Source organism: Oncorhynchus mykiss, chromosome 13 (assembly GCF_057628025.1).
Source record: "Oncorhynchus mykiss isolate SJ-2025 chromosome 13, ASM5762802v1, whole genome shotgun sequence".
Lineage (NCBI taxonomy): Eukaryota > Metazoa > Chordata > Actinopteri > Salmoniformes > Salmonidae > Oncorhynchus > Oncorhynchus mykiss.
Genome location: NC_143034.1, coordinates 5,889,463 through 5,902,110, shown reverse-complemented (window position 1 = coordinate 5,902,110; position 12,648 = coordinate 5,889,463). Strand labels below are relative to the sequence as shown.

Sequence of the window (12,648 nt, the reverse complement as noted above, 5' to 3'; positions counted from 1 at the left end):
TAAAGTCAATTCTATTTCAAGTTCTACATCTCCAAATAAAGTTTAAACATCACAGCAATATTCTAGGGGTGGTTTTTGAGGGTCTGAACTCTGTTTGACCCCAACCATGACCAGAACCTTCAGAGAGGTTGTGATCTATATATGAGGGCCTCTCATAGCTTTGTATTGTGCTCGCTTTGGCAGCACATATACTAAAATTGGATCGATACAGAGAAGATTAGCATGGCCCCTGCGAAAGGATGACACGCAAATCCGTGAAGCGCTCCTTATTTTCCTCACACGTCGAGACACAGAGAAATTGGAACCAAACAGAGAAGATTGGGCGGTAGTGACCAGGGGAGAATAAATTGTCCATTCCCCTCAGTCTAGTCTAAGGAGGAGGGGAAATGCTGGATGAGAGAAGCTCAGTCTACAGTAGAATGACAGGAACATTTGTGAAGACTTGCTTAATTTTGAAATGGGGAGTGAGACAAGGTTGCAGCCTGAGACCAACTTTATTCAACATGTAGAGAAATAATTGGCGAGTTAGGCACGGTTGCAGTCTGAGTTCAACTTTATTCAAAGTTTAAAAATTAATTGGGGAGTGAGACAAGGTTGCACTCTGAGTCCAACTTTATTCAATATCTACAAATGAATTGGAGAGAGACTTGTGTTCAATTTTAGTCCAGTTGTATTAAACATAACAAACTTGAATGTCACAACATTTTAAACAGACATCAAAGTCAGACTCAGACTCAAACTCTCTCCCTCTACTAATTGGGGAGTTAGTTATAAGTATCCTTGGCCAGGCCATGTTGCAGAAAACGGGGGAAGGGTGGGAAGTGGTCGGGGCAGGGGAACAAAGACTTGGGGAGGAGCAACTAAAAGCAGCAGGTGAGGGAGGGGTTACAGACCAAGAGTCCTGAATCATAAAAGGCTTTGTTTTTAAACTACATTTTAGTCTAAGATCAATCTTGAAAAAAATCTAAAGTCAATTCTATTTCAAGTTCTACATCTCCAAATAAAGTTTAAACATCACAGCAATATTCTAGGGGTGGTTTTTGAGGGTCTGAACTCTGTTTGACCCCAACCATGACCAGAACCTTCAGAGAGGTTGTGATCTATATATGAGGGCCTCTCATAGCTTTGTATTGTGCTCGCTTTGGCAGCACATATACTAAAATTGGATCGATACAGAGAAGATTAGCATGGCCCCTGCGAAAGGATGACACGCAAATCCGTGAAGCGCTCCTTATTTTCCTCACACGTCGAGACACAGAGAAATTGGAACCAAACAGAGAAGATTGGGCGGTAGTGACCAGGGGAGAATAAATTGTCCATTCCCCTCAGTCTAGTCTAAGGAGGAGGGGAAATGCTGGATGAGAGAAGCTCAGTCTACAGTAGAATGACAGGAACATTTGTGAAGACTTGCTTAATTTTGAAATGGGGAGTGAGACAAGGTTGCAGCCTGAGACCAACTTTATTCAACATGTAGACAAATAATTGGCGAGTTAGGCACGGTTGCAGTCTGAGTTCAACTTTATTCAAAGTTTAAAAATTAATTGGGGAGTGAGACAAGGTTGCACTCTGAGTCCAACTTTATTCAATATCTACAAATGAATTGGAGAGAGACTTGTGTTCAATTTTAGTCCAGTTGTATTAAACATAACAAACTTGAATGTCACAACATTTTAAACAGACATCAAAGTCAGACTCAGACTCAAACTCTCTCCCTCTACTAATTGGGGAGTTAGTTATAAGTATCCTTGGCCAGGCCATGTTGCAGAAAACGGGGGAAGGGTGGGAAGTGGTCGGGGCAGGGGAACAAAGACTTGGGGAGGAGCAACTAAAAGCAGCAGGTGAGGGAGGGGTTACAGACCAAGAGTCCTGAATCATAAAAGGCTTTGTTTTTAAACTACATTTTAGTCTAAGATCAATCTTGAAAAAAATCTAAAGTCAATTCTATTTCAAGTTCTACATCTCCAAATAAAGTTTAAACATCACAGCAATATTCTAGGGGTGGTTTTTGAGGGTCTGAACTCTGTTTGACCCCAACCATGACCAGAACCTTCAGAGAGGTTGTGATCTATATATGAGGGCCTCTCATAGCTTTGTATTGTGCTCGCTTTGGCAGCACATATACTAAAATTGGATCGATACAGAGAAGATTAGCATGGCCCCTGCGAAAGGATGACACGCAAATCCGTGAAGCGCTCCTTATTTTCCTCACACGTCGAGACACAGAGAAATTGGAACCAAACAGAGAAGATTGGGCGGTAGTGACCAGGGGAGAATAAATTGTCCATTCCCCTCAGTCTAGTCTAAGGAGGAGGGGAAATGCTGGATGAGAGAAGCTCAGTCTACAGTAGAATGACAGGAACATTTGTGAAGACTTGCTTAATTTTGAAATGGGGAGTGAGACAAGGTTGCAGCCTGAGACCAACTTTATTCAACATGTAGAGAAATAATTGGCGAGTTAGGCACGGTTGCAGTCTGAGTTCAACTTTATTCAAAGTTTAAAAATTAATTGGGGAGTGAGACAAGGTTGCACTCTGAGTCCAACTTTATTCAATATCTACAAATGAATTGGAGAGAGACTTGTGTTCAATTTTAGTCCAGTTGTATTAAACATAACAAACTTGAATGTCACAACATTTTAAACAGACATCAAAGTCAGACTCAGACTCAAACTCTCTCCCTCTACTAATTGGGGAGTTAGTTATAAGTATCCTTGGCCAGGCCATGTTGCAGAAAACGGGGGAAGGGTGGGAAGTGGTCGGGGCAGGGGAACAAAGACTTGGGGAGGAGCAACTAAAAGCAGCAGGTGAGGGAGGGGTTACAGACCAAGAGTCCTGAATCATAAAAGGCTTTGTTTTTAAACTACATTTTAGTCTAAGATCAATCTTGAAAAAAATCTAAAGTCAATTCTATTTCAAGTTCTACATCTCCAAATAAAGTTTAAACATCACAGCAATATTCTAGGGGTGGTTTTTGAGGGTCTGAACTCTGTTTGACCCCAACCATGACCAGAACCTTCAGAGAGGTTGTGATCTATATATGAGGGCCTCTCATAGCTTTGTATTGTGCTCGCTTTGGCAGCACATATACTAAAATTGGATCGATACAGAGAAGATTAGCATGGCCCCTGCGAAAGGATGACACGCAAATCCGTGAAGCGCTCCTTATTTTCCTCACACGTCGAGACACAGAGAAATTGGAACCAAACAGAGAAGATTGGGCGGTAGTGACCCGGGGAGAATAAATTGTCCATTCCCCTCAGTCTAGTCTAAGGAGGAGGGGAAATGCTGGATGAGAGAAGCTCAGTCTACAGTAGAATGACAGGAACATTTGTGAAGACTTGCTTAATTTTGAAATGGGGAGTGAGACAAGGTTGCAGCCTGAGACCAACTTTATTCAACATGTAGACAAATAATTGGCGAGTTAGGCACGGTTGCAGTCTGAGTTCAACTTTATTCAAAGTTTAAAAATTAATTGGGGAGTGAGACAAGGTTGCACTCTGAGTCCAACTTTATTCAATATCTACAAATGAATTGGAGAGAGACTTGTGTTCAATTTTAGTCCAGTTGTATTAAACATAACAAACTTGAATGTCACAACATTTTAAACAGACATCAAAGTCAGACTCAGACTCAAACTCTCTCCCTCTACTAATTGGGGAGTTAGTTATAAGTATCCTTGGCCAGGCCATGTTGCAGAAAACGGGGGAAGGGTGGGAAGTGGTCGGGGCAGGGGAACAAAGACTTGGGGAGGAGCAACTAAAAGCAGCAGGTGAGGGAGGGGTTACAGACCAAGAGTCCTGAATCATAAAAGGCTTTGTTTTTAAACTACATTTTAGTCTAAGATCAATCTTGAAAAAAATCTAAAGTCAATTCTATTTCAAGTTCTACATCTCCAAATAAAGTTTAAACATCACAGCAATATTCTAGGGGTGGTTTTTGAGGGTCTGAACTCTGTTTGACCCCAACCATGACCAGAACCTTCAGAGAGGTTGTGATCTATATATGAGGGCCTCTCATAGCTTTGTATTGTGCTCGCTTTGGCAGCACATATACTAAAATTGGATCGATACAGAGAAGATTAGCATGGCCCCTGCGAAAGGATGACACGCAAATCCGTGAAGCGCTCCTTATTTTCCTCACACGTCGAGACACAGAGAAATTGGAACCAAACAGAGAAGATTGGGCGGTAGTGACCAGGGGAGAATAAATTGTCCATTCCCCTCAGTCTAGTCTAAGGAGGAGGGGAAATGCTGGATGAGAGAAGCTCAGTCTACAGTAGAATGACAGGAACATTTGTGAAGACTTGCTTAATTTTGAAATGGGGAGTGAGACAAGGTTGCAGCCTGAGACCAACTTTATTCAACATGTAGACAAATAATTGGCGAGTTAGGCACGGTTGCAGTCTGAGTTCAACTTTATTCAAAGTTTAAAAATTAATTGGGGAGTGAGACAAGGTTGCACTCTGAGTCCAACTTTATTCAATATCTACAAATGAATTGGAGAGAGACTTGTGTTCAATTTTAGTCCAGTTGTATTAAACATAACAAACTTGAATGTCACAACATTTTAAACAGACATCAAAGTCAGACTCAGACTCAAACTCTCTCCCTCTACTAATTGGGGAGTTAGTTATAAGTATCCTTGGCCAGGCCATGTTGCAGAAAACGGGGGAAGGGTGGGAAGTGGTCGGGGCAGGGGAACAAAGACTTGGGGAGGAGCAACTAAAAGCAGCAGGTGAGGGAGGGGTTACAGACCAAGAGTCCTGAATCATAAAAGGCTTTGTTTTTAAACTACATTTTAGTCTAAGATCAATCTTGAAAAAAATCTAAAGTCAATTCTATTTCAAGTTCTACATCTCCAAATAAAGTTTAAACATCACAGCAATATTCTAGGGGTGGTTTTTGAGGGTCTGAACTCTGTTTGACCCCAACCATGACCAGAACCTTCAGAGAGGTTGTGATCTATATATGAGGGCCTCTCATAGCTTTGTATTGTGCTCGCTTTGGCAGCACATATACTAAAATTGGATCGATACAGAGAAGATTAGCATGGCCCCTGCGAAAGGATGACACGCAAATCCGTGAAGCGCTCCTTATTTTCCTCACACGTCGAGACACAGAGAAATTGGAACCAAACAGAGAAGATTGGGCGGTAGTGACCCGGGGAGAATAAATTGTCCATTCCCCTCAGTCTAGTCTAAGGAGGAGGGGAAATGCTGGATGAGAGAAGCTCAGTCTACAGTAGAATGACAGGAACATTTGTGAAGACTTCCTTAATTTTGAAATGGGGAGTGAGACAAGGTTGCAGCCTGAGACCAACTTTATTCAACATGTAGACAAATAATTGGCGAGTTAGGCACGGTTGCAGTCTGAGTTCAACTTTATTCAAAGTTTAAAAATTAATTGGGGAGTGAGACAAGGTTGCACTCTGAGTCCAACTTTATTCAATATCTACAAATGAATTGGAGAGAGACTTGTGTTCAATTTTAGTCCAGTTGTATTAAACATAACAAACTTGAATGTCACAACATTTTAAACAGACATCAAAGTCAGACTCAGACTCAAACTCTCTCCCTCTACTAATTGGGGAGTTAGTTATAAGTATCCTTGGCCAGGCCATGTTGCAGAAAACGGGGGAAGGGTGGGAAGTGGTCGGGGCAGGGGAACAAAGACTTGGGGAGGAGCAACTAAAAGCAGCAGGTGAGGGAGGGGTTACAGACCAAGAGTCCTGAATCATAAAAGGCTTTGTTTTTAAACTACATTTTAGTCTAAGATCAATCTTGAAAAAAATCTAAAGTCAATTCTATTTCAAGTTCTACATCTCCAAATAAAGTTTAAACATCACAGCAATATTCTAGGGGTGGTTTTTGAGGGTCTGAACTCTGTTTGACCCCAACCATGACCAGAACCTTCAGAGAGGTTGTGATCTATATATGAGGGCCTCTCATAGCTTTGTATTGTGCTCGCTTTGGCAGCACATATACTAAAATTGGATCGATACAGAGAAGATTAGCATGGCCCCTGCGAAAGGATGACACGCAAATCCGTGAAGCGCTCCTTATTTTCCTCACACGTCGAGACACAGAGAAATTGGAACCAAACAGAGAAGATTGGGCGGTAGTGACCAGGGGAGAATAAATTGTCCATTCCCCTCAGTCTAGTCTAAGGAGGAGGGGAAATGCTGGATGAGAGAAGCTCAGTCTACAGTAGAATGACAGGAACATTTGTGAAGACTTGCTTAATTTTGAAATGGGGAGTGAGACAAGGTTGCAGCCTGAGACCAACTTTATTCAACATGTAGACAAATAATTGGCGAGTTAGGCACGGTTGCAGTCTGAGTTCAACTTTATTCAAAGTTTAAAAATGAATTGGGGAGTGAGACAAGGTTGCACTCTGAGTCCAACTTTATTCAATATCTACAAATGAATTGGAGAGAGACTTGTGTTCAATTTTAGTCCAGTTGTATTAAACATAACAAACTTGAATGTCACAACATTTTAAACAGACATCAAAGTCAGACTCAGACTCAAACTCTCTCCCTCTACTAATTGGGGAGTTAGTTATAAGTATCCTTGGCCAGGCCATGTTGCAGAAAACGGGGGAAGGGTGGGAAGTGGTCGGGGCAGGGGAACAAAGACTTGGGGAGGAGCAACTAAAAGCAGCAGGTGAGGGAGGGGTTACAGACCAAGAGTCCTGAATCATAAAAGGCTTTGTTTTTAAACTACATTTTAGTCTAAGATCAATCTTGAAAAAAATCTAAAGTCAATTCTATTTCAAGTTCTACATCTCCAAATAAAGTTTAAACATCACAGCAATATTCTAGGGGTGGTTTTTGAGGGTCTGAACTCTGTTTGACCCCAACCATGACCAGAACCTTCAGAGAGGTTGTGATCTATATATGAGGGCCTCTCATAGCTTTGTATTGTGCTCGCTTTGGCAGCACATATACTAAAATTGGATCGATACAGAGAAGATTAGCATGGCCCCTGCGAAAGGATGACACGCAAATCCGTGAAGCGCTCCTTATTTTCCTCACACGTCGAGACACAGAGAAATTGGAACCAAACAGAGAAGATTGGGCGGTAGTGACCAGGGGAGAATAAATTGTCCATTCCCCTCAGTCTAGTCTAAGGAGGAGGGGAAATGCTGGATGAGAGAAGCTCAGTCTACAGTAGAATGACAGGAACATTTGTGAAGACTTGCTTAATTTTGAAATGGGGAGTGAGACAAGGTTGCAGCCTGAGACCAACTTTATTCAACATGTAGACAAATAATTGGCGAGTTAGGCACGGTTGCAGTCTGAGTTCAACTTTATTCAAAGTTTAAAAATTAATTGGGGAGTGAGACAAGGTTGCACTCTGAGTCCAACTTTATTCAATATCTACAAATGAATTGGAGAGAGACTTGTGTTCAATTTTAGTCCAGTTGTATTAAACATAACAAACTTGAATGTCACAACATTTTAAACAGACATCAAAGTCAGACTCAGACTCAAACTCTCTCCCTCTACTAATTGGGGAGTTAGTTATAAGTATCCTTGGCCAGGCCATGTTGCAGAAAACGGGGGAAGGGTGGGAAGTGGTCGGGGCAGGGGAACAAAGACTTGGGGAGGAGCAACTAAAAGCAGCAGGTGAGGGAGGGGTTACAGACCAAGAGTCCTGAATCATAAAAGGCTTTGTTTTTAAACTACATTTTAGTCTAAGATCAATCTTGAAAAAAATCTAAAGTCAATTCTATTTCAAGTTCTACATCTCCAAATAAAGTTTAAACATCACAGCAATATTCTAGGGGTGGTTTTTGAGGGTCTGAACTCTGTTTGACCCCAACCATGACCAGAACCTTCAGAGAGGTTGTGATCTATATATGAGGGCCTCTCATAGCTTTGTATTGTGCTCGCTTTGGCAGCACATATACTAAAATTGGATCGATACAGAGAAGATTAGCATGGCCCCTGCGAAAGGATGACACGCAAATCCGTGAAGCGCTCCTTATTTTCCTCACACGTTGAGACACAGAGAAATTGGAACCAAACAGAGAAGATTGGGCGGTAGTGACCCGGGGAGAATAAATTGTCCATTCCCCTCAGTCTAGTCTAAGGAGGAGGGGAAATGCTGGATGAGAGAAGCTCAGTCTACAGTAGAATGACAGGAACATTTGTGAAGACTTGCTTAATTTTGAAATGGGGAGTGAGACAAGGTTGCAGCCTGAGACCAACTTTATTCAACATGTAGACAAATAATTGGCGAGTTAGGCACGGTTGCAGTCTGAGTTCAACTTTATTCAAAGTTTAAAAATGAATTGGGGAGTGAGACAAGGTTGCACTCTGAGTCCAACTTTATTCAATATCTACAAATGAATTGGAGAGAGACTTGTGTTCAATTTTAGTCCAGTTGTATTAAACATAACAAACTTGAATGTCACAACATTTTAAACAGACATCAAAGTCAGACTCAGACTCAAACTCTCTCTCTCTCTCTCTCCCTCTACTAATTGGGGAGTTAGTTATAAGTATCCTTGGCCAGGCCATGTTGCAGAAAACGGGGGAAGGGTGGGAAGTGGTCGGGGCAGGGGAACAAAGACTTGGGGAGGAGCAACTAAAAGCAGCAGGTGAGGGAGGGGTTACAGACCAAGAGTCCTGAATCATAAAAGGCTTTGTTTTTAAACTACATTTTAGTCTAAGATCAATCTTGAAAAAAATCTAAAGTCAATTCTATTTCAAGTTCTACATCTCCAAATAAAGTTTAAACATCACAGCAATATTCTAGGGGTGGTTTTTGAGGGTCTGAACTCTGTTTGACCCCAACCATGACCAGAACCTTCAGAGAGGTTGTGATCTATATATGAGGGCCTCTCATAGCTTTGTATTGTGCTCGCTTTGGCAGCACATATACTAAAATTGGATCGATACAGAGAAGATTAGCATGGCCCCTGCGAAAGGATGACACGCAAATCCGTGAAGCGCTCCTTATTTTCCTCACACGTCGAGACACAGAGAAATTGGAACCAAACAGAGAAGATTGGGCGGTAGTGACCCGGGGAGAATAAATTGTCCATTCCCCTCAGTCTAGTCTAAGGAGGAGGGGAAATGCTGGATGAGAGAAGCTCAGTCTACAGTAGAATGACAGGAACATTTGTGAAGACTTCCTTAATTTTGAAATGGGGAGTGAGACAAGGTTGCAGCCTGAGACCAACTTTATTCAACATGTAGACAAATAATTGGCGAGTTAGGCACGGTTGCAGTCTGAGTTCAACTTTATTCAAAGTTTAAAAATGAATTGGGGAGTGAGACAAGGTTGCACTCTGAGTCCAACTTTATTCAATATCTACAAATGAATTGGAGAGAGACTTGTGTTCAACTTTAGTCCAGTTGTATTAAACATAACAAACTTGAATGTCACAACATTTTAAACAGACATCAAAGTCAGACTCAAACTCTCTCCCTCTACTAATTGGGGAGTTAGTTATAAGTATCCTTGGCCAGGCCATGTTGCAGAAAACGGGGGAAGGGTGGGAAGTGGTCGGGGCAGGGGAACAAAGACTTGGGGAGGAGCAACTAAAAGCAGCAGGTGAGGGAGGGGTTACAGACCAAGAGTCCTGAATCATAAAAGGCTTTGTTTTTAAACTACATTTTAGTCTAAGATCAATCTTGAAAAAAATCTAAAGTCAATTCTATTTCAAGTTCTACATCTCCAAATAAAGTTTAAACATCACAGCAATATTCTAGGGGTGGTTTTTGAGGGTCTGAACTCTGTTTGACCCCAACCATGACCAGAACCTTCAGAGAGGTTGTGATCTATATATGAGGGCCTCTCATAGCTTTGTATTGTGCTCGCTTTGGCAGCACATATACTAAAATTGGATCGATACAGAGAAGATTAGCATGGCCCCTGCGAAAGGATGACACGCAAATCCGTGAAGCGCTCCTTATTTTCCTCACACGTCGAGACACAGAGAAATTGGAACCAAACAGAGAAGATTGGGCGGTAGTGACCCGGGGAGAATAAATTGTCCATTCCCCTCAGTCTAGTCTAAGGAGGAGGGGAAATGCTGGATGAGAGAAGCTCAGTCTACAGTAGAATGACAGGAACATTTGTGAAGACTTCCTTAATTTTGAAATGGGGAGTGAGACAAGGTTGCAGCCTGAGACCAACTTTATTCAACATGTAGACAAATAATTGGCGAGTTAGGCACGGTTGCAGTCTGAGTTCAACTTTATTCAAAGTTTAAAAATGAATTGGGGAGTGAGACAAGGTTGCACTCTGAGTCCAACTTTATTCAATATCTACAAATGAATTGGAGAGAGACTTGTGTTCAACTTTAGTCCAGTTGTATTAAACATAACAAACTTGAATGTCACAACATTTTAAACAGACATCAAAGTCAGACTCAAACTCTCTCCCTCTACTAATTGGGGAGTTAGTTATAAGTATCCTTGGCCAGGCCATGTTGCAGAAAACGGGGGAAGGGTGGGAAGTGGTCGGGGCAGGGGAACAAAGACTTGGGGAGGAGCAACTAAAAGCAGCAGGTGAGGGAGGGGTTACAGACCAAGAGTCCTGAATCATAAAAGGCTTTGTTTTTAAACTACATTTTAGTCTAAGATCAATCTTGAAAAAAATCTAAAGTCAATTCTATTTCAAGTTCTACATCTCCAAATAAAGTTTAAACATCACAGCAATATTCTAGGGGTGGTTTTTGAGGGTCTGAACTCTGTTTGACCCCAACCATGACCAGAACCTTCAGAGAGGTTGTGATCTATATATGAGGGCCTCTCATAGCTTTGTATTGTGCTCGCTTTGGCAGCACATATACTAAAATTGGATCGATACAGAGAAGATTAGCATGGCCCCTGCGAAAGGATGACACGCAAATCCGTGAAGCGCTCCTTATTTTCCTCACACGTCGAGACACAGAGAAATTGGAACCAAACAGAGAAGATTGGGCGGTAGTGACCCGGGGAGAATAAATTGTCCATTCCCCTCAGTCTAGTCTAAGGAGGAGGGGAAATGCTGGATGAGAGAAGCTCAGTCTACAGTAGAATGACAGGAACATTTGTGAAGACTTCCTTAATTTTGAAATGGGGAGTGAGACAAGGTTGCAGCCTGAGACCAACTTTATTCAACATGTAGACAAATAATTGGCGAGTTAGGCACGGTTGCAGTCTGAGTTCAACTTTATTCAAAGTTTAAAAATGAATTGGGGAGTGAGACAAGGTTGCACTCTGAGTCCAACTTTATTCAATATCTACAAATGAATTGGAGAGAGACTTGTGTTCAACTTTAGTCCAGTTGTATTAAACATAACAAACTTGAATGTCACAACATTTTAAACAGACATCAAAGTCAGACTCAAACTCTCTCCCTCTACTAATTGGGGAGTTAGTTATAAGTATCCTTGGCCAGGCCATGTTGCAGAAAACGGGGGAAGGGTGGGAAGTGGTCGGGGCAGGGGAACAAAGACTTGGGGAGGAGCAACTAAAAGCAGCAGGTGAGGGAGGGGTTACAGACCAAGAGTCCTGAATCATAAAAGGCTTTGTTTTTAAACTACATTTTAGTCTAAGATCAATCTTGAAAAAAATCTAAAGTCAATTCTATTTCAAGTTCTACATCTCCAAATAAAGTTTAAACATCACAGCAATATTCTAGGGGTGGTTTTTGAGGGTCTGAACTCTGTTTGACCCCAACCATGACCAGAACCTTCAGAGAGGTTGTGATCTATATATGAGGGCCTCTCATAGCTTTGTATTGTGCTCGCTTTGGCAGCACATATACTAAAATTGGATCGATACAGAGAAGATTAGCATGGCCCCTGCGAAAGGATGACACGCAAATCCGTGAAGCGCTCCTTATTTTCCTCACACGTCGAGACACAGAGAAATTGGAACCAAACAGAGAAGATTGGGCGGTAGTGACCCGGGGAGAATAAATTGTCCATTCCCCTCAGTCTAGTCTAAGGAGGAGGGGAAATGCTGGATGAGAGAAGCTCAGTCTACAGTAGAATGACAGGAACATTTGTGAAGACTTCCTTAATTTTGAAATGGGGAGTGAGACAAGGTTGCAGCCTGAGACCAACTTTATTCAACATGTAGACAAATAATTGGCGAGTTAGGCACGGTTGCAGTCTGAGTTCAACTTTATTCAAAGTTTAAAAATGAATTGGGGAGTGAGACAAGGTTGCACTCTGAGTCCAACTTTATTCAATATCTACAAATGAATTGGAGAGAGACTTGTGTTCAACTTTAGTCCAGTTGTATTAAACATAACAAACTTGAATGTCACAACATTTTAAACAGACATCAAAGTCAGACTCAAACTCTCTCCCTCTACTAATTGGGGAGTTAGTTATAAGTATCCTTGGCCAGGCCATGTTGCAGAAAACGGGGGAAGGGTGGGAAGTGGTCGGGGCAGGGGAACAAAGACTTGGGGAGGAGCAACTAAAAGCAGCAGGTGAGGGAGGGGTTACAGACCAAGAGTCCTGAATCATAAAAGGCTTTGTTTTTAAACTACATTTTAGTCTAAGATCAATCTTGAAAAAAATCTAAAGTCAATTCTATTTCAAGTTCTACATCTCCAAATAAAGTTTAAACATCACAGCAATATTCTAGGGGTGGTTTTTGAGGGTCTGAACTCTGTTTGACCCCAACCATGACCAGA

At 41.7% G+C, this 12,648-nt stretch overlaps 13 non-coding genes across 13 annotated transcripts; all 13 read left to right on the top strand.

Moving 5' to 3' along the window:
- The first annotated feature begins 167 nt into the window (after nucleotides 1-167).
- Nucleotides 168-274, top strand: LOC118940589 (U6 spliceosomal RNA). Its single transcript, XR_005037177.1, has one exon. It is a non-coding gene; the product is annotated as a U6 spliceosomal RNA (small nuclear RNA).
- An 858-nt stretch (nucleotides 275-1,132) lies between these two features.
- Nucleotides 1,133-1,239, top strand: LOC118940590 (U6 spliceosomal RNA). Its single transcript, XR_005037178.1, has one exon. It is a non-coding gene; the product is annotated as a U6 spliceosomal RNA (small nuclear RNA).
- Nucleotides 1,240-2,097: 858 nt separating this feature from the next.
- On the top strand, nucleotides 2,098-2,204 carry LOC118940641 (U6 spliceosomal RNA). The gene has a single exon (XR_005037229.2). It is a non-coding gene; the product is annotated as a U6 spliceosomal RNA (small nuclear RNA).
- Nucleotides 2,205-3,062: 858 nt separating this feature from the next.
- On the top strand, nucleotides 3,063-3,169 carry LOC118940591 (U6 spliceosomal RNA). Its single transcript, XR_005037179.1, has one exon. It is a non-coding gene; the product is annotated as a U6 spliceosomal RNA (small nuclear RNA).
- An 858-nt stretch (nucleotides 3,170-4,027) lies between these two features.
- Nucleotides 4,028-4,134, top strand: LOC118940592 (U6 spliceosomal RNA). Its single transcript, XR_005037180.1, has one exon. It is a non-coding gene; the product is annotated as a U6 spliceosomal RNA (small nuclear RNA).
- An 858-nt stretch (nucleotides 4,135-4,992) lies between these two features.
- On the top strand, nucleotides 4,993-5,099 carry LOC118940593 (U6 spliceosomal RNA). The gene has a single exon (XR_005037181.1). It is a non-coding gene; the product is annotated as a U6 spliceosomal RNA (small nuclear RNA).
- An 858-nt stretch (nucleotides 5,100-5,957) lies between these two features.
- LOC118940594 (U6 spliceosomal RNA) lies at nucleotides 5,958-6,064 on the top strand. The gene has a single exon (XR_005037182.1). It is a non-coding gene; the product is annotated as a U6 spliceosomal RNA (small nuclear RNA).
- An 858-nt stretch (nucleotides 6,065-6,922) lies between these two features.
- On the top strand, nucleotides 6,923-7,029 carry LOC118940595 (U6 spliceosomal RNA). Its single transcript, XR_005037183.1, has one exon. It is a non-coding gene; the product is annotated as a U6 spliceosomal RNA (small nuclear RNA).
- Nucleotides 7,030-7,887: 858 nt separating this feature from the next.
- Nucleotides 7,888-7,994, top strand: LOC118940596 (U6 spliceosomal RNA). Its single transcript, XR_005037184.1, has one exon. It is a non-coding gene; the product is annotated as a U6 spliceosomal RNA (small nuclear RNA).
- An 870-nt stretch (nucleotides 7,995-8,864) lies between these two features.
- LOC118940597 (U6 spliceosomal RNA) lies at nucleotides 8,865-8,971 on the top strand. The gene has a single exon (XR_005037185.1). It is a non-coding gene; the product is annotated as a U6 spliceosomal RNA (small nuclear RNA).
- An 852-nt stretch (nucleotides 8,972-9,823) lies between these two features.
- On the top strand, nucleotides 9,824-9,930 carry LOC118940598 (U6 spliceosomal RNA). The gene has a single exon (XR_005037186.1). It is a non-coding gene; the product is annotated as a U6 spliceosomal RNA (small nuclear RNA).
- An 852-nt stretch (nucleotides 9,931-10,782) lies between these two features.
- Nucleotides 10,783-10,889, top strand: LOC118940600 (U6 spliceosomal RNA). Its single transcript, XR_005037188.1, has one exon. It is a non-coding gene; the product is annotated as a U6 spliceosomal RNA (small nuclear RNA).
- An 852-nt stretch (nucleotides 10,890-11,741) lies between these two features.
- On the top strand, nucleotides 11,742-11,848 carry LOC118940601 (U6 spliceosomal RNA). Its single transcript, XR_005037189.1, has one exon. It is a non-coding gene; the product is annotated as a U6 spliceosomal RNA (small nuclear RNA).
- Nucleotides 11,849-12,648: the final 800 nt, after the last annotated feature.